The following is a 24,592-nucleotide window of genomic DNA, read 5'->3' on the forward strand; positions in this document are numbered from 1 at the left end:
GTAATTGAAGGACGTTGCACGTTTGATTGTGTGACCTTAAGTCTCTGCTTTATTGAATAAATTATTGCCTTTTATACTAATTTACTTAACCTATACATTCATAAATATCTTAATACTAATAACTAAAAATAAGTACATAGGAAATGGGTTATGCATACATGTACGTTTGTATACAGTCTTTGTATACATGTAGTTTTGTATGCATAACTCCATACATGTAGTTTTGTACAATTTGCAGCGTCAGCAGATCAGTTTGAATATTTTGGTATTTTCCCACAATTAGTTGAATGTTTGTATGTATATTACAATGGGTTGTGTGTTTATATGTATAATTTATTAACTGTGATATGTGTCTCATATTCGGCATTCCGTGCCGTCTGGGTTAGTTCAATAATTGTAATATGATTATTACTAAAATATATTTGAATTTGTTATGCGTAAAGCCGCAAGTATGTTACAGTAGGTGTGACATATAATGATACAATACAGTGTGTGACGTATAATGCTACACACCTGCCCGACAAGGCGGGCTCAGCGGTCCAGTATTATATACGGGGAAAGAACCGTCCGCCACAGCAGCGCCCCTTACTGTGGTAAGGCCATAAATACTTCCCGAGGTGGCCCGGTATAGGGAAAGCACCGTTCGAATACAGCCGAATTTATCCCCTGGCTGCAAATCGTCCAATAGGCATGGTCCGCATAACACCCTGGATTAGGGGGTTGGCCGCTCTTGGTCACCGACATCCCGCCGCCCTCCTATGAGGCGAAACGGCGTATATGTCATTCCTAAACAGCTCCGCCTCATAGTCGGGCGCTATGGAGTTCGGCTAAGCCCTCACACCCTAGTGGGGGAGCTGCGTATATGAGTATGAAAAATAATGTTTTTAACATTGAAAGTAATTACATACCTAAATGTGTAATGAGATCAAAAGTAAATGCAATTACAAATAATAATAAATACATTCGATTAAAAATAATTTTTAGCCGACCATACGTAATTCTCTTCAATTCCTTTTGGACACAACTCTTTTGATGGCATTATGCTATTTATAGTTTTAAAATCTAGATTGTTTCTTAGCTTCGTTTTAATGAAAGCTAAGTCGGAAAACTTTCTTTCTGCCGCCGCTGAACTATGTGGCAATGACAATAACTTCATTACAAATCGCGTTAAAACAGGTTTGTTCCAATCCCAAACTTTTAACATGCAACTTTTTCCCAAAAAAACCGATAACCAGCGATGACAAGAATTTGGCACAGATCGATACTTAATAATACTTTTAATAATAACGAATAACGATAACGAATATCTCTAGATGGCAGTGTCGCCGCTTTACATAGAGGCTACACCATCGAATTTTAAATCAAATTTCCCTTAATATATCAAAATCACTCTACATGTTACTTCTTGCAAAATAAAGCTCGAAAATATAATTTATTGGTATAAAAGTGGACAGTTTAAACGGTAACCGAAATAGGCAAGCGGTAACCACGTAACCAAACGAAATTTCGGTAACCAAATTTGGTTACGCTTTATTTGTTCTTAACTTCAGTAATATTTATTTTATAGAAAAACTTTACTCACAAATATTCTAGGGACATATCTGATGAATAATGTTGTTCTGTATTAGTTTTCTTTAACAATAATATTTAAACACAAAAAAAAAAAACTATTAAAAAATAGCAGCGAAATTTTCACATATCTTCGTATTCTTCGCCTGATGATTATTTATTTTATTAAATGGTGTAATTATAAAAAGTTTTGTAATGAAATCTCCTTCGTGCTCATAGAAAATTGTCTTTGATAGCTCTTGACCATGATGCAATTACAAGGTGACTGACGTTGGCAGCTTCTCTTTCTGATCCGCCATCTTGAACTCCCACTCTGAAACTCAATTTGCCTCTTTGCTAAACTACTTTTTAATTCAAGAGATAAATTCTATTAAAAACCATATAAATAAATTTTTCTGGAGAAGTATGCAACGGCATCACTTTTTTCTCCAATTCTATTTTGTGTTGACTTTTTTATCATTCAAACTTGTGACAATTCTCAAAAAAATAATTGTTTATTCAACAAAATTATTGAAATTTTACCTAATTTTCGGTGTTAAATGATGGTAAGACGTTTTATAATTTTAATAATAGCGATATATATTGTTTTAAATATGTTTTCACAGCTTTATTTACAGGTCTTGGTATGGATAATGCTTGAGACCAGACGTCGTGCAAACAGACGGGCACATAAACACAAACATGACGTGCCACCCATTGCCATCACCTCCACAGAGATTGAAGAAGCCATCAAAAAGGCTAAGCCCGTTAAATCAATAGGCCCAAACGTTATAGCCATGTCAATAATAAAACACTTTTGCGATGAGAGTGTAGGCTACCAACCTTTCGTTGAATTCCTTTGCCATTCCCAACAGTGGAAAATGGCAAGAGTAATGCTCTACGACAGCATGGCTCTCTTAATACACCTCCAAAGGGAATGGTGTCAAAAGACGTGTTTTGGTCCCAGGATCACTAATCCGAAATCGAAAAACAAAAATGTTCAGTAGTTCAAAACATATTAATGAAAAACCGAAAAATTACCCCGGGTCTCTCCGAAACCGGGGGTGTTATTCATATTTTTTTTGTGCTGAGCACCTTTCTGCGTTCTGCGGTCCAACGGGGTTTGGATCAAAACCAAATCCGTGCAACTCCCTTTGTAAACAAAATATTTTCCTGTGTACAATATTACAACAGCCACATGAAAAGTTTCAATTTCTTTTGCAAATATATCCTCACAGAAGCTCAATTTTAATATTCGCGATCCTATGTCCGAAACGCAATGATATTTCCACTACTAAAGCCTGGGAAGCCAGCTAATAAAGGTGAGTCATATCGACCGATATCACTCCTTTCGCCAGTTGCGAAGACAGGGGAACCCGTCCTTCTCCCTCATTTCACTGCGAATTTTCGCTTAGCCTCCCATCAGCATGGCTTCCGCAAAATGCATAGCGCTACCGCCGCGCTAAACGCCATAAACACCCAGATAAATAACGGACTGAACTAGAAATAACCCCATCAACTACGGCACGTCACTCCAAGACATAGAATGTTCACTCCTTCCCCTTTGTTTTAAAAGGTGGACCGCAAATTATCTGAATGGTCAGCAAACGGCGGTTCAATTACGGGATACACCACCGCAGCAAAATCCTCAATTCGCTTGCCGGCGGCACTCGGGAAAGAGAGAAAGAAACGTTGCTAACCAGTTAAAAGCAATCGTGTGCTACGCGTGTGGTTTTGATGCAGACCTGTCAAAATGCTGTACTCATAACTGCCACAGCCAAGGCGAATCCATACCAGGTGGTGGCAAAGCGAATTCAACCAATTCGCCGTGAAGAAGAATGTCAAGTCAAAAGAAAATTTTCATTGATTTCGATTAACTGACATATTGCTGTACAAGGCTTTGTATGGAAAATTATCAAGAAGAAGCAATCAGCTGTTGGGATAACACCACCTCTACTGAATTCGCCTTGGCCACAGCATAGCGAAATGCGGATAATTTTTGCTTAGTTGTCACAAACCTGGACACCCTAGCAAACAACTGCTTGATCTAGCTCCGCCTGAAAGAAGCTTAAGAGGAACATCTCTATAGCACTATGATGAGATCCGGCACCTGCCAACACAGTCGTTTGATCCAGACGAGCGTAAGCAGGCAAAATCCACACAGAATTGGTAAGCGCTTTTGCCAGGATGCGCCCGGCGAACCACGTTATCAATATACACTATCCTACCCTTTCAGGAGAAGAGAGCCGCATCAGGCACCACCAGCACGAAGGCTTTGAAAAATGAATTATGAATCAGCTTATTAAAATCGGGACGAAACTTTTGCCCACCAAATACAGACCAAGCGTGGTGGCGAAGTATCTTACCACAAATCTGACATAAAGTCTGCATTTTTCAATTGAATGGCGATAGTGTGAAAACATTTACCAACCATGTTGTGGCACCATTCGCGATAATAGTCCGGATATTTTAGGTGTATGACCTCAAATCGTATGCCTTAAAATGATATCCGCGGTCAGCACCAAAAAGAGTGGCATTAAGCCCATTACGGGGAATTCTAAGTTGAAAGTATTAAGCGGAAAGTAAGATTAGACGCACGGTCGCAACCTCGTGTCGTCTGTTGGCATAAGAAAATGAGAAACTAAAGCAGCTAGTTTCATATCTTCACAATAAGCGAAAGCTTCCTTAGATGTGTAGTATGATGCCCAATGTTATTTTTGACTTTGGACCCCTGCCCACAGTTGGCCTATAAGCATATTGATTGGAGGATAAACATATTAATAACCCTTTTAAACACAGAATTTCGCATAATCATAAATTAGCGGGACCTGCATGCTGTATGCCAACTCCCAAATACCCTCAAAGCATTTATCAAACCATTGCGTCTTTAAGTAAAATTTTTTTTCTAAAGTACTTTGAACTGGCTGTAGAATAATTTCCTTATGGTTAACAAGCACATTACCTAAATACAGCGGCGGTCACTTTAACCTTTATCCACTTATTTTTGCAAACAAATTACAAAATATGATTTTCGCTACCATTTTGAATTAAGTGCGTTGTTAAAAAAAGTGCTAGATTTAATATTATTTCAGAAAACGGCCTCTTCTGTTCTTCCCCTTTCTCTCATCATTCGCTTTGTATGGGAGTCTTCAAAACGAGCTGTCACTACATATACCACCTTGTTCTTATTACATCATGGCTCTTGACTACTTGCAATATATACTGGTTTTGTTCCTCGTCTTTTGTGAGCATGGGGTTGTAGTCTTGCATCAATTTCACCGCTCGTTCAGCTGTATCGTTTACCACGTGAATGTCATTAACAATTTGAAGAGCAGTTTTAAAATTACTATCCTCAGGCCATAAACTTGGATCATTTTTCAAAAATGCTGTATTGATTTTAAAGCGAAGAAAAAAATAGTTTGTCTCAGAAGAAATAAACTAATCCATTCCGCGTAACATTTAAATTTTGAATTGAGGCGCGTTTTATGTCTTCATCTAAAGTCTCACTCAATGCCTTCACTACTCCTTTTTTAACTCAACACTGTTATCAAAAAATGCTATAGACGCACATTCAGGACTCAAGTACCATAAGTGGTTTTTAAATTTGTTTAATGCAACTTGAGATATATCAGCATCAATTTTTTTAAAAGAATACAGTTTTTTCAAAAGCTGGAAATCTTTGTATGGTGCTTGTGCAGCAGAAGTGGCAGAGAACAACATCTCAACATATATTGAAACAATAAAAATATATATATTACGTAAAGGTTTCCTATCTTTTACTGCCAAATCAAATTCACGTCGAAATAAAAATATTTTTAAGCCGTATATAGCTTTTGCCATCTATCACGCGTGCGCGAAAAGCTGCATCGCGAATAGGTGGAGTCTCGCCAAGAAATATTAGTGTTAGCTCAAGAAAATCCCTGTAATCATTTCTTGGCTGTTTAGTTTTGATCACATCGTTCACAAACTCAATTATTATATCTTAACCTACTGTTAAATATTTTTTGACATCATTATCTTCCATTCGAGGCTGATAATTATTTTGGTTAATATTTCCCCATATATTTTTAAATTGCTCAAATATTTTTACATTTAGGCTTTCGGTTTTGCTCATATTAACTTTAAAGACACTTTTTAATACGACTTCCAAAATGTGGTGACGGCAAAGTAGCCAAAGAAGCTGCTTTTGAAGACTGTGTTTAATAGTCGTACAGGTTTCATTAAAACGGCCTGTATTTACGGCAGTTGTGTCAAACATCAAGGCTTTTATATGATCTTGAAGTCCCCATTCAAATATAGCTTTACAAACAGCAGACGCCTGTTGTTGTTGTTGTTGTAGCGATAAGGTTGCTCCCCGAAGGCTTTGGGGAGTGTTATCGATGTGATGGTCCTTTGCCGGATACAGATCCGGTACCACAGCACCATTAAGGTGCTAGCCAGACCATCTCGGGAACGATTTATGTGGCCACATTAAACCTTCAGGCAATCCCCTCCCTCCCCACCCCAAAGTTCCATGAGAAGCTTGGGGTCGCCAGAGCCTCGTCTGTTAGTGAAACAGGATTCGCCGCGGATAGGTGAGGCTGAAAATTGGGTTTGGAGAAGCTATATATTGCGCTGGCAACCTGAAGGGTTGCGATACACAGCCCCTGTGGTATTTTAGTCGCCTCTTACGACAGGCAGTAGGTATCGCGGGTATATTCTGACCCCCTAACCCGCTGGGTACAGCAGACGCCTGCTCTCTGCCAGTTCCACTTTTAAGTGCGGGTACTTCAAGTAGTTGCTCCGTACGTCCACATGAAATTATGATTGGAAGTCTGTCAACTTTTTCATTCCCAGTAAGAGCTGGTAACAGCTTTCCGTTCCAGTGCAAACAAATTACACCAAGTTCGTTCTTGTTGAAACGTTATTTTATATTTTTGAACTGTTCTGCTCGTACTTTTTCCCTTGCATTACGTATAGACGTTTTATTTATAATATAGTTTTGTACTTCAAGACCGACTGCTTCCACCACAGATAGAATTAAATGCACGGCTTTTCGATCACTGACCTTGCAAACATCTAAAGCGGCTGCAAGTTTTTGAGTCATTATATTTTTAAATCCTCTAATTTTTTTGACTGGCGTTGGCATTATATTACAGCTTCTGTTCCCAAGACCTGCTAAAAAGGAATTAAGTGTTCTGGGGCCCTATTCAGTAACTATACGTTTTGAAATGTACATTTTTCTTTCATACAAATTATATGAAGAAAAAGTGTACATTTTAAAACTCACAGTTAATGAATAGGGCGCCTGGTTACAGTTTTGTTAGGTAACTCTGTGTGTTTCAATTATTTCTCATCTAGGTTTTATATAGTTTCATTCTCACGTTTTACTTATAATGTATAATCTTGAACTTGCCTCATAACTAGCAGCGATTTCGCTGATATCGCTCTCCGAACTGCAGGCAGAAAGTTCAGCTGTTTCATCTTAATACAGTACAAATAAATATATGTTATACTATATTAAAAATAATATACAATTTCTTCTTACTAGAAGAAGCTAATGCACGATCACTCTGTTCTTTCCGTTTTAAATGATTCCGTTGAGGTTCTTCCATTCTTTCTTCACTTACTGCTGTTTTGTATTCGATGCCATACATAAACGCAGGTCTACCTTTCTTCCTTTGATTCTCCAAAAATAATTTGTCCTCTGATTTTTAATAAGGTCCAGTGCATTTGCACTTGCTATATCAAATAAGTCATCTAACTTCGACGTCCACGCCTCGTCTCTTTCTCTTTGCGTTTCCGATTTAATTTTAGAAATTTTATTCACTTTCCTCCATGCCACTATAGGTTAAATGGCAGCTTTTGCTGTGCAAAAGTGGTAAAATTAAAGTGCCGTTATAAATAATTTTTAGTTGGAATTACTTCAGCAAAAAGTCACATGAGTTTTGTTTATGCTAAATATAAAGAACCGTTACACAGCTGTGCGTCAAAGTCAACCAATACAATTTTCTTGCAAGTTCAGTAGTGTTCGGTAAATTTTAAGTTCGTGTTTCTTGAATTAAGTTAACAATAATTGATTTATTTAAAATGGAAAATAAAGATACAAGTAAATAGAAATAATTTTAATTAAATGGCTTTTTATAAATGCCGCTACACTTGTAAATAACTTAATAGTCTGCATAACCTTAAAACGGTGCAATTTATCTCTAACTTTGATTTTCTGTAAGCTTTATAAAATTTTGACCCCTTTTGACCTCTTTCAAATTTCATAAGTAGATTAACTAATAGATAATGTGTCATTTGCAATTTATTTTAAATTGCGATTTCTTGCGATTTACGTTTAATACCTCTTTTCTTTAGTTAACCTCGGTATAAAAAAATTAGAATTGTTTGAAATATGGCAAAAATAGTGCACAAAAAAAGGACAATTTGGAAACACATTGTTGGCAAAATGAAAGACAATATAATTTCGGATGAAATAGAAAAAAAATTAAACAAACATTATATTTTTTTTGCGTAAAATTAGCTCAAAAGTGGAACAAATGTCACAGGAGGCTAGATATCTTCAAGAGCGAATATGAATACTTTTGATTATAAAAGTGAAATATTACGTGCAAAAGAAAAAAACTTAAAGTTTGGACTTAGTCCCCTTCATTGCTGGATAAGATTTTTTGAATTTACATTACATTCAGGCTATAAATGCAAATTGAAAAAGTGGCAGATACGAGGAGATGATAAGTCAATTATCTTAAAAAGAAAAACAGAAATACAAAACGATTTTTGGACAAAGCTCGGACTTCGCGTGGACATGCCCACAGTATGTGGCTGCAGTTCCACAAATGACGGAAACACTGCTCGTCGAGCATTTAGTGATAGTGAGATTTTGTCTGAAATAACTGGTGTTGACAAAGAGCTTATTTTTCGATTTAAAATCATTTTGATTTGTTTATCCAGCCAGTTCGAAATAAACTCAAGCAAATTTGAAATATATTGCTTTGAGACAGCAAAACATTTTCAGGAGCTAAATTGCTGGTTGCAATGAATTCTACGGTACATAAAGTCCTCATGCATTCAAAACAAATAATAGAAAATACGGTGCTCCCACTAAGCTTTTTTGCAGAACAAGCTGCTGAATCGCGACATAAAATATACAAATCCGATAGACTGAATCACGCCCGCAGGAACAACCGCATCAATAACCTGTTAGACGTATTTAATAGAGTTATGGATACATCAGATCCATTAATTTCTACAACATTTTTAAAGAGACGCTTACAAAAGCGGAAGCGTTCAACACTTCCACCTGAAGTAATTGATCTATAACGTAGCTGCGAAACGATAGAGGAGTTTCAATTTGGCAACGAACACGATAAAATTAATGAATGTGAAGTCTCGTTATGATTTAAATTTACAAAATGAATTAGATTTAATCAAGTACTAAATGTTTTACTATAATTAAAATAAACGAATGAATTTCATGTTTGCATTAATTGTTGCAAAAGGGTTAATATTGATTTTTGGTCTTTAATGGGTTAATTTCCATTTTTTTAACAGAATTACTTTTACTCTCGAAATGCTAACAAGTTTTAATTTGAGTACCATGATTTTGTTGGATTAATTAGTTTCGCACAGAAAAAGTGGTGATTTGACCTATAGTGTATGCATTATATAAATCTTCAAATTTTGTTATGCAGTGTTTCTTGGTTCTAGTGGGGATTCGAGCTTTATCCCAAAAAATATTCACTTCTTCGACCACTAAATTAGCACTCTCACGTAAATTTAATTTTACTGCTCGTAAATTAAAAAATAATACCTTCATAATTTTGTTAGAAGGTGTTTACACCCACTTAAGGAACAAAAATAGCCAACAAATGAATTTTTTCACGCAAAATTCTTGATGACATGTCTAATTACTTTCAATGCACGACAATAAATGAAATGTAGTCGTCATTAAGTAACAACAAAAGTAATATTCTGCTCTGATCCTCAGTAAGAACTAACGGTAAACTGTTGCAGTAATTGTGGCCCCTATTATGACCATTTTCGAACTTCGATCTTCGCTGGCTATCGAACATCGAACATCGAATTAAAAATTGGTATTATGACACCTAATCTCTGCCGAAATTTTCGTTGTGTATCTAAATTTGAAGCGAATAGAAATTTGTTGTCGACGTTGTATCGAATTAGAAGAAAATTGTTTGAAATGTAAGTTTTTTGTGTTTATCGTCTACTTTTTTGCTACGTAATAGTAATTTCAAACTATTTGTATTAATCGTATATAGTGTAGGATGCTTTATTTTTTATTAAAATTAATATCCACACAAAAATTATTTAAAAGAAAATGTTATATTTTCATGATGCAAAATTGAATAATAATGAAAATTTTTGAAAATAGTAAAATCAATATTAAAAATTAAAATATTGTAAAACATATTAAAATTACAAAGTTCAAAGTAACATATTAACAAAGTTAAATAAAAATAATTTAGTCAATATAATTTACGAACCTACATATAGGTCCAAGGTCGTGAATACAAAACAACTGCTTGGAAAACTGATTTCATAAATTTGACAAAATCCGTTTATAATAAAACGAACTTGCAGAAAGGATTAGGTGGAAAAAATTCCGAGTGCAATCTCGTACCCGATGCTCAGTTGAGCCAATCCCTAGCGCAAAATGTGAGAATTGTTGCCAATTTCAAAATGGTTGGAATAGACTTGGCTCCTGTGCATTGTTGCAGCCATTCACCTTTACTGGATAGCAAGTGCATGAACGCTTCTATGGTCATTATGAAGTTTAGTTTTTAACACATGTTCAGAAATTTACAATGTTTAGAAAGCTACAATTACGCGTTGAAATTCATTTCAGCGTTTTATACTTCTGGATAGTTCCAGTACTTAAGCTTTTTTCTTCATAATAAATAATTTTGCTTATATTTTATTTGACAGATGATGGGATTGTGCTTTTCTGAACGGTTGAATTTATCGAATTATCGAACAATGACACTAGTCTTGATCGAATGAGTGTCATAATACCGAATGAAAATTCGTTCGATCAGCTCTTTCGACCACAGTAGAAGTCCGAATTTGTCTAATAATAGGGGCCTATGTTCGTATGCAAAGAATGAAAAGATATGTGAAAATTTCGGTGTTCTTTTTTAAAATGGTTTTCTCTGGATTAAATATTAATGCTAAAGAAAACTTAACAATAATTATGCAAACGATCTCAAATTTTTATATATACTTTTTTTCTAATTTGGAATAAATCTAAGGGTTTTGCCAAGTGAAAATACGAAAAAAATAACGGTCACACTACTCCGCACTCGTGGTTGTTTTTTAGAAGGAAAGAAAAAACGGGAAGAATTAAATCCCGTTATTTAAAAGGTATTTAAATTCTACAAAAATATATGCGTATAATTTAGTGAAATTATATTAAAACTAGCTGGCCCGGCAGATGTTATCCTGCCCGGTAATATTCCTTCCAGTGCTTTACAAACTTTTCCTGGAAACGGAAGCATTTGTCATTTTGAAGCTCATATACAAAATTCCGCACCTCGGTTCCTATCTCAAGCTTTATCTCTCAATTCGCTTTCTCCCTCTTTTCTCCTTTAAATATTTCTTTATTTGTCCTTTCTGTTTCCCCTTCCTATTCATTCCCCTTTTCCATTTCCCCTTCTCTTTTCCTTTCTTCCCCTTTTCCTTTCATTTAGAAAAGAGGTGTGGCACCCCCCAATTTAACGCCTTCAGATAAACTTCAAGGATAATAAAACACAAATAGTTCAAATTTCAATGTTATTTATTTGAACGGAATAGAAATCAGTAGAGAGCCATATGAAGAACAATGTTTTTTGTTTTGTTTTCCGGCGCAAAAACAAACAACGAAGACGGTTTCCCAACACGCGAACAGGCAACGTACAGCTGACCGTGCGAAAAACAGGGAAATTCGAGATCAATCCCACAGACTTCCAACGATTGGCCTTGCGATTTATTGATTGTCATTGCAAAAGCCAATCGAACCGGAAATTGAATCCGCTTGACTTGGAATGGAAGATCATATGGAATAATCGGAATTCGTGGGATAAGGACTTCCTCTCCCTTGAATTTGCCCTTGATGATCGTAGCTTGAATCACATTGTTCATCAGTTTCTTGACGGACAACCGCGTACCGTTGCACAATTTCGGATGATTCAGATTCCGCAACATGATTATGATCAATCACTCTTTCGACTGTAAATTATGCGGCGGAGTTCCTGGCACATCAAGCGAGTTCAAAAATTCTGTTGTATAGTTTGTCGCTTCATCCTCGTCGGGCACGCTGTCAACGGATTTGTACGAATGCAATTATCCAGCTATTTGACTTTGAATAATCAAATTCAAGCTATCGACGTGCTTATTCTTCGCTGCAAGTATTGCCCGTTCACTAATCCAATCGAGATTTTTATAATTTTTTGCAAATGCCGGGGAACACTTTGGTGATGAGTTCTTCTTTCGACGATGTGAACTCGCAAAAATTTGCCGGGAACGATATTAATCCAGTGGAAACATCAACAGGTATTTGGTCATTGCCAAGCGCCAGCAGTTGTCTCGAGAATTCAAGAGCCGATGAGTCGTTCTGCAACGCAACACTTATGTTCGTGGTCAATTTCAACTTCTTGACATGCCGCCACAAATACGACGATTTCAGGCATGCATTAAGTTCATCGGCAGCAGTAGATTTCGGGATGACAGGTAGCGTTTGGCGAAAATCTCCGCAGAGTAATATCATAGCCCCACCAAATTGTATCGAATCACCCCATAAATCCTTCATCGTTCGGTCAACCTCAAAAGCTCGTTTATGCGACATCGTGCATTCATCCCAAATGATGATTTTGCATTCTCGCATCAATTTTGCTGTCGCTGAATTCTTGGTCATTGTGCACGTTGGCTTGTCTACCGTAAGTAGATTCATCGGCAGTTTTAAAGCTGAATGTGCAGTTCGACCGCCTTCCAACAATGTGATAGCAATGCCAAAGCAAGCAATATCTAACCCAATTTGAAATCTTTCCCGAATTGTAGCCAGAATCAAAGAAATGACTAATGTTTTTCCTGTCCCACCGGGAGCATCGAGAAAGTAAATGCCTCCCGTTCCATCGTCAACAGCCTTCATCAGGGAATCGTACACGTTCTTCTGCTCTGCATTCAACAGCTGCACATTTGTTCGGACTCTTTCGGCCAGCTCATCTCGATCATAGTCTTGCTCCCGTTGCATTTCCCGATTGAATGCATCGTTTATCGAACGATTTGGCGCTGGCATTCCCAATGTCGACACCAGACTGCCGCATATGAGGATGCACATGTCTTCGATCAGAAGTAACGCTTCGTTGCGCATCCCGTCATTAATTTGAAGATCGAAATTCAAAGTTGTCATGCGAAATCTGCGTAAAATGTCGTCAGCCAACTGTCGTCCTTATATATTTCCCACAATGCGGTCGGGTTCGATGGATGACATGCGGATATGATGATCGCAAACAATGTACGAATTTGATTCGCTGGCGATGAAACAGTTGCATCGGCGAGAGTGGCGCATAGCACACCATCCACAGTACGCAGGGAATCGAAGGATGTAGGGCCTTTGATGTTAACCGAAAGCAAGGGAAGATAGAAGCATTCGTCTTGGCGTGGATGAACTGTGCATATTCGTCCGAGAGCATCGGTGGAATAGACATCAGTAAAGCAAGCAACAACATTACCTTTTCTCCGGCGTTGAAACCTCTTTGATGCAGCGTTAAATGTATAATAGTGTGGCATTTCGAATATAGTAAAGTCCTTGCGAACGGATCGCTTTCGCATGTCGAAAAGAAATTTGTCACCATTGTTGCTGGTTTTTGTTCTGCTCTTTGCGCTGCATTTGCGTCCGTAAAATAGACACGCTGGCCGTCCTCCAAGTGTACCACAGTCGGGTGACGTTCATGAATCGGAAAAGAAAACAGCCGCCAAATTGCCTCGTTATAACTCACGTAACGTCCAAGTTGAAATTTCGTTACCTCGTCGTTTGCATTCGGTTCAACAATGCCAAATACCGCCATGTCGCTCCCTTTGTTCATTGTCGCTTCTGAGGCGAACTGGTACACCACGACGATTAACAAAATTTCTTAAACAAAGTATAAATGCCTCTGTAGATAAGTCCACAGCAACCTCTAAATGCACCGCTCTGGTCGTCAGGCACGTAAACAACGCTACCCATCTCTTTTCCCGGCGGCGACCAATATCGACTAGAAATGGACCACAATAATCCACACCCGTGTAAGAGAAGGGTCGCACATATGGCGTCAGACGGTCAGGTGGCAACTGACCCATCAATGGCACGGCTGGCTTGGCATTGGCACGGATACAGAGTGGACACCTCTTCTTTACTGCAGCTAATAAGGAGTGAGCCCTGGGTATCCAGAATCGTTGCCGCATTTCATTTATCGTAAGTCCACTATTCTGGTGGTGGTTCTTCCGTTGAAAGTGATCCATTACCAGTATGGCGAAGCGATGATTACGTGGAATAATTATTGGGCGACGTGCTGAGGCAACATGCGGCATCGATGCGCCCATTGATACGTAAAACCGCATTCGTGGCTAGCATTGGTGTAAACTTAAACAATGAACTGGACTTCGGTAGACACTTCTTAGCTTGAAGTAAGTCGATCTCGGGTTTATAGAATTCGTACTGAACTTGTCGACATAAAGCAATTTCGGCGTTCCTCAACTCATCAGACGACAACTCACCTGAAAGTCGTAGCCTAGACCTGACGTTGGTTATAAAACGCAATATCCATGCAACTACTCGTAGGGATTTCCCAAGTGTGGAATATTTGCGAACATCTGCGAGAGAAATAACATTAATGACATGCAATGACATTTTCTTACGCTCTTCCTCTTCGAGTAGATCATAGTGCAAGTGTGTAGGTTCGACTGGCCAAAATTCCTCACTTTCATACAGACGAAATTTGCGTTTTCATTTTTGTGGCTTCATCTGCTATGTTGATTACGGTCGGGACCCATCGCCATTGATTAGGATCTGTGCTTGACAAGATTTCTGAGAATCGACTGGCTACGAATTGTTTAAAATCTCTTTTTATTGAGCGGATCCAAAGCAACGCGGTTTTGGAGTCACTCCAGAACGTGACACTATGTATACCTCGGTCTAGGCATTTTTCCACTAATGTCCTGTTGTCTCTCTTTTCGGTGCGCATCTTGATTTGGCGGCCAAAAATATTACTTGTATATCGTTAGCATGTTTAAGTCGCAGATAGACCACTGCAGCGTAAGCGGTTTCACTGGCATCTACGAATATGTGTAGTTGCAATTCCTCAGCGGTGGAGTATGCGGGCGAATAGCATCTGGGAACTGAAAAATACTTGATCTCTTGGAACGATTTCCACCATGCAACCCATTGTATGTTGAGACTGGATGGCAGTTGTTCATCCCAGTCTATTTGTTGTTTCCATGTATCTTGCAAAATTAGCTTGACCCCGAGGGTAATGTTGGCCAGAAAACCGAACGGATCGTAAATGGCCATAGCTAATCCCAGCAATTCACGTTTCGTTGGCGGCCTACTGCAATCGATAACCTCGCGCGGTATCTTGTGGAATCTGAAATGAAACTCCAAAACATCATCTCTGGAATTCCAATACATACCTAAGACTTTATCGGTTGTGGGCTGACGCTCCATGGCCACTACATCGGAAGTTGTGATGGCTCCCTGGTTTAGTTCACACTGAAGCTTCTTGCAATTTGAGATGAAGTTACGCAAATGGAATCCAGCGGCCGCATTTATTAAGACAGCTTCCTTGACTACCTCTTCGGCTTCTTGTGTATGATCAAAGCTGGCGACGAGATCATCCACATACGTACTTTCTACGATAGATTTTGCACCTCGGGGCATCTTTTTCTTGAAACTATTGGCGTTGAGATTCTTTATGTATTCGGCACAACAAGGCGAACATGCAGCACCGAATATCATTGACGACATGACATACACTTGGATCGGTTGAGACTGGTCGCCATTTCGCCACAGAAAGCGTTGCGATTGTCTATCCTCAATACGGATCTTTACTTGTGAGAACATTTCTTGTATGTCGCCAGCTACTGTGAATTGACGTTGAAGAAATTGGAACATGATGGCCATTAATGGCTGAGCCTGCTCTGGCCCCTTCAATAGTACTGACTTCAATGACACATTCGATGTGGATGCTGCAGCATCAAATACTATTCGCAGCTTATGTGGCTTGTGAGGATTTACCACCCCAAAATGTGGTAAATACCAAGTTAACGGACCTTCAACTCTCAGTTCTTCGATCGTTAGAATCTGAGCGTATCCCTTTCTTATGTATTTGTTCATCTCAGCAATGTAGCTTTCGGCATATTTATTATCTTTAGCCATTTTGTTTTCCACCTTTATGAGTCTACGCTTGGCCATTTCGTAACTTTGTGGCAACTTAATGTTATCTTTACGCCATAATAAACCTACTTCGTAACTCTTATCAATGTATTTCGTCGTCTCCTGCAGAATTCTTCTTGCTCTTAGATCATCGTTGCTCTGAAGCGGCACAGCTGGACTCTTCACTACTAGGCTGTCCAAACTGAAATATTCTTCAACTAATTTATGCAACTGTTGAGTCGCGAATGGCTTACGAACATGAAGGAATTTAGTACTTGGAAGCTCCATGGGATGTGTTGGCTCATAAGCAACCCACCCCAACTTAGTATTCACTGCTATTGGCCCATTAGGGTCCGAAATAATTATATCTTTAGCTACGCTTAAGTGAATGTTATCTAAACCGATTAACAAAGTTGGTTTGACGGTTGTGTAATTGGGCATGTGCAAATTACGAAGCTGGCTGTAACAGTTTCGATCAAATGTCTGTGTTGGCAGATCTAACTGTTTAATAGTGTGCACATTTTTTAACTGAAATGAATCGTCTCGTCCCTGTCCTTGTATTTGCAAGTTCACTACCCGTGACTGCTCTGTTATTTGTTTGTTATTGTACCACTGCAAAGTGAGCGGCAGATTACGACCTTTTATACCCAAACTGTTGGCGATATTTTCTTCGAGCAGCGTTATCGATGAACCCTCATCAAACATGGCATATACTGCTATACTTTCTTTGGGACCTGTAAGAATTACTGGCAATATTTTGAATAAACACTCACCATGTTGGTTATCGCGGCAATTCAAGAGATGTTTATCATTGTGGTTAACTGAAGTTGTCATTGACTCGACCTGCGTATCAGAAATAATCGGTTGATGCAGGAGAGGATGGTGCATACGCTTGCACTCCTCCAGTCCACACTCACGCCTGGATCGGCATTCACTCAAGCCATGACCTCTTTGAAGGCAAACAAAGCACAAACGGTTTTCCTTTACTAACTTCCATTTGTTATTCAAAATAAGTGCCTTAAATTCTGGACAATCACTTAATTTGTGCGATTGTTTGCATTTTATGCAGTATTGTGACCGCTGTTGTTGCTCATCAAGATCTGACTCATTACTGTATAACACCCTACGTGAAGAATTTGTCATTGGGCGGCTGGACGATAATTGCATTCCTTGACGGCTATTCGCTGATGATTGTGGCTGAACTGCACGTAGTGAAAACGTAAACATCGATGTCATGAGGCTTACAACTTTAGCGATATCCCTCAACCAATCGGCGAATGTCTGTAGGCTTGGATGTGATGATGCACCGGCTACGCACCGAGACCACTCAAACTGTTTGGCAGCTGGCAGCTTGAGGACCAGTTCCTCCAGAAGCATTGGGTTATACAAATGTTGTTCACACTGAGATGATTTTAAAAAGGCGACAATGTTCTGAACTTGATTGGAGAAATCCAAGATTTGTTCAAGATGGCTGACAGTTATATTCGGAAATTGTTGAATTTTCCTCATTTGTACTCGAATCAATAATTCAGGTCTTCCAAAATTAAATTGCAATTCTTCAATGACCTGTGGCACGTTATTAGCGTAAATTAATAAAGATGATACAAGACGTTTTGCATTACCTTGTAATGCTCTTTGAAGCCTCATTAAATTTTGACGATTGTTGTACCCAAACTCCCTAGTTGTATCATGCTAACAAGCACTGAATAGAGGCCAATTCTCTGAGTTACCATCAAAGTAAGGAAGCGGATACAATTTAGCAACTATATTATCTACATATGAAATTACACCATTGTGTGAGACGTTTGACGATTGCGGCAAATACTGTGGACGTTGTGTGCCCGGCGAAGGTATATTCATATTTACTATACCCGAATTTGTCTCCGGCGGAGATATATTCATATTTACTATACCCGAATTTGTATACGTTGATTGCAAGTGCAACTTGTTCTCCATTAGTAACTTATTTGACTGTTCTGCTGTTTTTTCTGTGGCTGCACGAACGATTCCATTTCCCTGTACTTGCTCTGCTGACGTTGACGCTGCAGCACTGTTGCTATCACCCATTCTGATTGCGTTACGAATTTGTTCGTTGTCACGGCGAAGTTCATTTACTTTGTCATTTAATAATTTTATGCTTGCTAACAATGCGCCAATATGTTCCTGAGTAACTCCAGAACTCGCTGCACAATCACCGTCTGTTTCCATAGGAGAATTTTCAACTATTGTATTATTTAAACTTGAATGATTGGACATTTCTTCTTTTTGTGTATTACTTGTGTATGATTCTTCTTTGTTTTGCTTCTTGTACGCATTTACAATACTTATATACTAAGTGTGAACGAGACGACTATACTATTTATGGCAACAAATAATTTGTGTATTTGACGGCGACTAAGAATATTAAATTCAACTGACGAGTTCACTGAAACTCTTTAAACTGCGAACGTTACGCACATCAACTGCTACTGAAGTTGACGGAGGCAGAATCCACTGTTGACTCTGCTGACGGCAATATTTGTATGCTTACGAATTCACTGAAATTCGGTGTTGGTGCAACTTAAGCGAGACTTACTGATGCTGCTACTGAAGCAACTAATGGTGACATGTACATATGTGAGTACGCTGACTGCGATCAAAGCACGATGATTCCTGTTAGCTGCTACTGAAGCAGATATTTTTTCTTCTTTTACAAAGCGAAATATGATGAAATATTGGTCAATATGTATTCACCAATGACGATTTATTACAAAAGCGTGTTAAATTTTGTCTCACTAACGCAGAAAGCAATTCGGTAAACTTAAATGTCGTCAAGTTAGTCCTTATTAAGAAAAACACTGTATTTAAAATGCCTTCGTGGCTAACAATATTTATTAATAAGAATAGTTGAAATAAAGTGAGAATGTTAATTGTATAGATTTATAAATTTATGACATTTAAATGCATTAGCGCATTACCACGTTACCGAATTGGTGCTTTCTCTGAGTTCAACTGACTGTTTTCAGTCAAATGGCTCAGTCGCATTCAGAGTTGTATTTGACAGGGTTGATATGTCTACGTATGTACGAAAAGTATTGCATGGTCTGGCAATCCAACGGCTGAGTCACATTCTAATCGACAGTGCGAAAACCAGCGATGAAATAAATTTGTTTATTCCGATAGACCTTGTTCCCTTTATAATTAAACCGAAACACATTCCAAGAATCCAAATATTCCAGGGTCTTCTTAAGCCTTTCAATTTTTTCTGAACTACCTCGCTTAATAGGGTACTTAATAGGACTTTTGGAAGAAAAACTTATTGCGTCGAGTTCATCAAATAAGTCGTTACATTTTTTCACAAAAACTTTGGTATCTTTAGCGTAACTCATAACATGAAAGTGTTTTTTGTTGAATAAATTATAAGTTATCGCTAAATCAATTCCAGCAGCAACCGAATTGCTTAGCGTTTGAACTACATGTGATACATTCATTTCCAATGTTGGGGGTGATATATGAACTTCTGTGAGCTTCGGACATATTTTAAAATTACGATTTTCTTTATCTCTTTCAAACAACGCTTTAACTACGTCAAAACTCGCGACACCATCACTGGTTTCAATATAATTATTACGTAAAGTATCACGAACACGTTTAAATAGATGGAAATAGTCCCAGAGTCCGTACATTTTTCCCCTTCATGCATAAAAAATGTTTTGTGTTCAGTAATCGAAAGTGCATCATACAAACGTTTATTTGCAGGGCCCTGGTCACAAACCATTGCTTTGACTTTAAGGCCGATTTCTTTCAACTTGGATATATTTGGCAATAATATTGGCTTGAGGTTTTCGAAAGCCATGTTACCTTGCGTAACATAGTACAAAAAATATACTCCCAATTTGAAGCGATGCCTTTTATCATGAAGGAGCAACACTTGTCTGCAAGGTACAAATCACGCTTGCCTTCTCCAAGATCTTCAAATCCATCTATTAAATCATGCGACTTATTATATGCTAGACTTGGTTTTATTGACATTTCATCAAAATTTATAAAGTAAAGGCGTTCTATTTCATTAAAGTTTTTAACTATATTTATCAAATTATCACAGACGTTCACATCAATGCCCGTTGCAACATATCTTATGGGTTGCCATCTTAAAAGGGACATCTTTAATGGCAAAGCGAAACCCAAATCTTCGCGCATGAAATTAAAAGTTTTACTGGACAAAAAGTATAAGTTTTTGCAAAGTATTTTTTTTTTTCTGTATAATAAACGCGCTTTCTTGCATTGACTATCATTTTGGCGAAAGTGATAGCCTCTTTGCTGGCCTTGGTGTTAGCAACTATTGACCGTTGTCGCAATTCTTTATTTTCTTTTTTAAGGTCCCTGATTTTTTTAATAAGCGTATTAATTTTTTGCTGTTGCAACCTATCTGTTTTCGTTAATATTCGAGTAGCATGAGCAACTCGATGTTGTCGGATTTTTTCTTCTTTATCCTCCAAGTTCATGCCAAACAAGCTCGGATGATATGACTTATCGCGAACTGCGGGATCTAAGTCATCAACGCTATCATCAGAATTAGCTTCAAATGTAACGACTTCGACAGGGGGAAACTCCCAAACGAGGGAGCGAACTTTTAAATTGTCATCTAAACAAAGGCAAGGGAATCCCCAGGAAGAATTTTTTTCCTACTAACATATTCCTGTTTAAAATGCCTCTGACATACGTACATTTCATCGGAGGAAGCATTGACTTTGCAAGCCTGGGCCCACCTATTCCGCTCATTATGTTCCTTTGGAAATTCGTAAAGAGTCTGCTTTACGTCGGTAACGCAGCTTTTTACAAAGCAACTCCTTTTTGGAATGTGTCCAACATCTTCGTGCCCTACGAACATATGTATAAAGAATTATATCAAAATTATACGTTCATTTCGAATTTTGGGGATGATATATGAACTTCCGTGAGCTTCGGACATATTTTAAAATTACGATTTTCTTTATCTATTTCAAACAACGCTTTAATTACGTCAAAACTCGTGACACCATCACTGGTTTCAATATATGCCCCTATTACCGTTTACAACTCAACTATGGTTGGGTTGAAATTTCGCAATTTGGTATTACAGATTACAACTCAACCTGTCAAAAAAAATTTCGGTTGAGTTGTCTAGTCTTACAACTTTTTGTGGCATTGCCGTTTACAACCTTTTGTTGGTGTAGTTGTCAAAGACGTCAAAACCTTACAACTGCTTACTAGCAGTTGTCTCATACAATTTTGCAGTTGTTTTGAAAAAATGCATGGCGGAGCGATACAAGGTGGCAGCATGGTGACATACCTACAAACATAAATAAAAATTCCATGTACTTTGTTTTTGTAAATTCGATGGACAAATTTCAAAATCGTACTACGCCGGAAGTTGATGTATCATATCAAATAAAAAAAGTTTATAGTCAGCTGTCCCATGCTGCCACCTTGTATCGTTCCGCCATGAAAAAATGTTACGTTTTAGAAGACGGTTCACCACCTAATTTTTAACAAAAATTTTCGAAGTTGGTATCAAAAGACACGTTTCGACCTCCGATTAAAGAATCCGAAAACGAAAATTGTAATTCTTTACGACAGCATGACACTGCTAATACGCGTCCAAAAATATTGAGAGAGGTGTCAAAGGACGCGTATTAATCTCGAGAACAATAATCCCAAGGCGGAAAAGAAACATTTTATCTCTGTCCGGAGATATTTTCAGTTGAAGTTGGCCTCATATTTCGGACCCTCTCGGGCCATTTTGTGGGTCTTTGTAAATATCTTTCGAAAGAAATAAAATTTTTAATTTCCGCTTTCGAATCCTAAAAACGTAGCTGGAAACCCATCTTCTGATACCACCTTTATAAGAGTTATATGGTGCACGGGCTTATAAAACGTTACCAAAAAAAAAACAAAAAATTTAAAGCCCGTAGTTAAACCTTTTTTAATCAAACAATAATTAACAATTTTGTACACATTTCTAGAAAAAACAATGTTTAAACGAATTACATTGAATAACTTTTTGACTTTATGTAGCCACATTCCATAGTTGTACGAGGCTGGTCGCAGTTCGGATGCAGCCAAAATAGGTGAAATTATGCGAGTCCCATTGATACTAATCACTACTCCTGGGAATCCTATTTGAGTAAAATACAGTTTTTTCTTTTTGGGTTTTAATCTACTTCACACAAATACGCTCCTCAATAATATTTAAAACCAGTCCAACAATCAATCATTTCCACAGCATATTTGATAGCTGCCGTCAGCAAGGAATCGGAGTGTGCGCATAATTTTAAATTACGAACGCGTATGCGGAAATGGTCCTTAATTTTGTTTAGTACTGAGTAAAATGCTTCCTTTCAAATCTGCAAAATAACTTCATATGAAGCTCATTATTTGTCACTTAAACATTTTCTTACTTGGTGCTTGGTAGTTCCAAGGGATTGGAATGATCACGCGAATGTTTTCCGTGTTCGCGACATGTCAATCACAAACATTTTCGCCATTATAAAATAGATTTCATATAATATTAACAAAAAAATCACATTTGAAAATGCTTAAATTTTTGCCACAAATTGATCAGCTGTTCATTTATCTGTCAAATCATCACTTTCTTAGCTTGGCAGCACCAATTCAACTTCAACTGAAATAAGTTGTAATTCGTAATACCAAACAGGAGTTGAGTTGTCTGAAAGTTGAGTTGTTTTAATTACAACCCAACTAAGTTGAGTTGTATACCGTAATAGGCCCTATAATTATTACGTAAAGTATCACGAACACGTTTAAATAGATGACAATAGTCTCAGAGTCCGTAAATTTTTTCCCCTTCATGCATAAAAAATGGTTTGTGTTCAGTAATCGGAAGTGCATCATACAAACGTTTATTTGCAGGGCCCTGATCACATACCATTGCTTTGACTTTAAGGCCGATTTCTTTCAACTTGGATATATTTGGCAATAATATTGGCTTGAGGTTTTCGAAAGCCATGTTACCTTGCGTAACATAGTAAGTAAGAAACAAGTAAGGAAGGTTAAGTTTGGGTGTAACCGAACATTACATACTCAGTTGAGAGCTATGGTGACAACATAAGGGAAAAAAAACCATGTAGGAAAATGAACCGAGGGAAACCCTGGAATGTGTTTGTATGACATGCGTATCAAATGAAAGGCATTAAAGAGTATTTTATGAGGGAGTAGGCCATAGTTCTATAGGTGGACGCCATTTAGGGATATAGCCATAAAGGTGGATCAGGGTTGACTCTAGAATGCGTTTGTACGATATGGGTATCAAATGAAAGGTGTTAATGAGTATTTTAAAAGGGAGTAATCCTTAGTTCCATAGGTGGACGCCGTTTCGAGATATGGCCATAAAGGTGGACCAGGGGTGACCCTAGAATTTGTTTGTACAATATGGGCATCAAACGAATGGTGTTAATGAGTATTTTAAAAGGGAGTGGGCCTTAGTTCTATAGGTGGATGCCGTTTCGAAATATCGCCATAAAAGTGGACCAGGGGTGACTCTAGAATGTGTTTGTACGATATGGGTATCAAATTAAAGGTATTAATGAGGGTTTTAAAGGGAGTGGTGGTTGTTGTATAGGTGGTCGCCTTTTCGAGATATCGCCATAAAGGTGGACCAGGGGTGACTCTAGAATGCGTTTGTACGATATGGGTATCAAATGAAAGGTGTTAATGAGTATTTTAAAAGGGAGTAATCCTTAGTTCCATAGGTGGACGCCGTTTCGAGATATCGACATAAAGGTGGACCAGGGGTGACCCTAGAATTTGTTTGTACAATATGGGTATCAAAAGAAAGGTGTTAATGAGTATTTTAAAAGGGAGTAATCCTTAGTTCCATAGGTGGACGCCGTTTCGAGATATCGCAATAAAGGTGGACCAGGGGTGACCCTAGAATTTGTTTGTACAATATGGGCATCAAACGAAAGGTGTTAATGAGTATTTTAAAAGGGAGTAATCCTTAGTTCCATAGGTGGACGCCGTTTCGAGATATCCCCATAAAGGTGGACCAGGGGTGACCCTAGAATTTGTTTGTACAATATGGGCATCAAACGAATGGTGTTAATGAGTATTTTAAAAGGGAGTGGGCCTTAGTTCTATAGGTGGATGCCGTTTCGAAATATCGCCATAAAAGTGGACCAGGGGTGACTCTAGAATGCGTTTGTACGATATGGGTATCAAATGAAAGGTGTTAATGAGTATTTTAAAAGGGAGTAATCCTTAGTTCCATAGGTGGACGCCGTTTCGAGATATCGCCATAAAGGTGGACCAGGGGTGACCCTAGAATTTGTTTGTACAATATGGGCATCAAACGAATGGTGTTAATGAGTATTTTAAAAGGGAGTGGGCCTTAGTTCTATAGGTGGATGCCGTTTCGAAATATCGCCATAAAGGTGGACCAGGGGTGACTCTAGAATGGGTTTGTACGATATGGGTATCAAATGAAAGGGGTTAATGAGTATTTTAAAAGGGAGTAATCCTTAGTTCCATAGGTGGACGCCGTTTCGAGATATCGACATAAAGGTGGACCAGGGGTGACCCTAGAATTTGTTTGTACAATATGGGTATCAAAAGAAAGGTGTTAATGAGTATTTTAAAAGGGAGTAATCCTTAGTTCCATAGGTGGACGCCGTTTCG

General features: G+C 38.1%; 2 long non-coding RNA genes across 3 annotated transcripts in view; one reads left to right on the forward strand and one right to left on the reverse strand.

Moving 5' to 3' along the window:
- Window positions 1-24,592, forward strand: part of LOC137244683 (uncharacterized) — a 163,299-nt gene that overhangs the window by 10,422 nt on the left and 128,285 nt on the right. The window lies entirely within an intron of this gene.
- Window positions 6,517-7,442, reverse strand: LOC137246806 (uncharacterized). The gene is made up of 3 exons (XR_010951705.1): window positions 7,076-7,442; window positions 6,944-7,011; window positions 6,517-6,702 (listed from the first exon to the last, which is right to left on the reverse strand). It is a non-coding gene; the product is annotated as an uncharacterized lncRNA (long non-coding RNA).

Source organism: Eurosta solidaginis, chromosome 3 (genome assembly GCF_040869045.1).
Source record: "Eurosta solidaginis isolate ZX-2024a chromosome 3, ASM4086904v1, whole genome shotgun sequence".
Classification (NCBI taxonomy): Eukaryota; Metazoa; Arthropoda; class Insecta; order Diptera; family Tephritidae; genus Eurosta; species Eurosta solidaginis.